Source organism: Penaeus monodon, chromosome 23, assembly GCF_015228065.2.
Source record: "Penaeus monodon isolate SGIC_2016 chromosome 23, NSTDA_Pmon_1, whole genome shotgun sequence".
Lineage (NCBI taxonomy): Eukaryota > Metazoa > Arthropoda > Malacostraca > Decapoda > Penaeidae > Penaeus > Penaeus monodon.
This window is the reverse complement of record NC_051408.1, coordinates 16,162,570-16,163,240: the sequence shown is the minus strand read 5'-3', so window position 1 is coordinate 16,163,240 and position 671 is coordinate 16,162,570.

Below are 671 nucleotides of genomic sequence, written 5' to 3'. Positions count from 1 at the left end.
CACCTGCTTATGACATTACAAGCCATATTTCCAGGTTCCCAATATACGAATTGAATCGAATATCCCAATCAAATCGAACGAAGAACTGGTTCCCCAAATTCTCGAAAGTTCTATAAAAATCCACGTAGGGAGCCAACCAAGTTCTTAAAGTACTCCCCCCCTCCCCCCTTCCCCACGCTTAAGATCTGGTCCCCGAAATTCCAAGCAAGTCGCGTCCTAGCTTCCTCAGGCCCTTCGGAAGACTCTAGGGGAATGGGTGGGGGGAAAGAGGGGGAAGGAGGAGGGAGAAAGGGAAGGAGGGGGAGAGGGGGAAGTAGGGGGGAGAAGGGGAATAGAAGGGGGGGAGGGGAAGGATGTGGGGAGAAGGGCAAAGCGTGGGGGAGGGGTATCCGCGTCCGTCGCCAGGGGAAATCAGGCAACAGAGCGCCGACGTTGTTCTCCTGTGAAGCAATAAATGAGGTAGCTCATTAAGCTTCATCCACGGCTTAATTATGAGCAAAGTCCGGGCTATTATTAATTACCGACTAATTGATGCTGCCAAGTCGATGCTGCGAATTAAAGGGGTGTGTTTTTTGCGAGAGGATGCGTGGCGCGGATGAGATAAAGGCGTCTCTGCAAATAGATTTAGTGAGATTAAATCCTACGTTAAGTGAGTATCCATGAAGACCCGA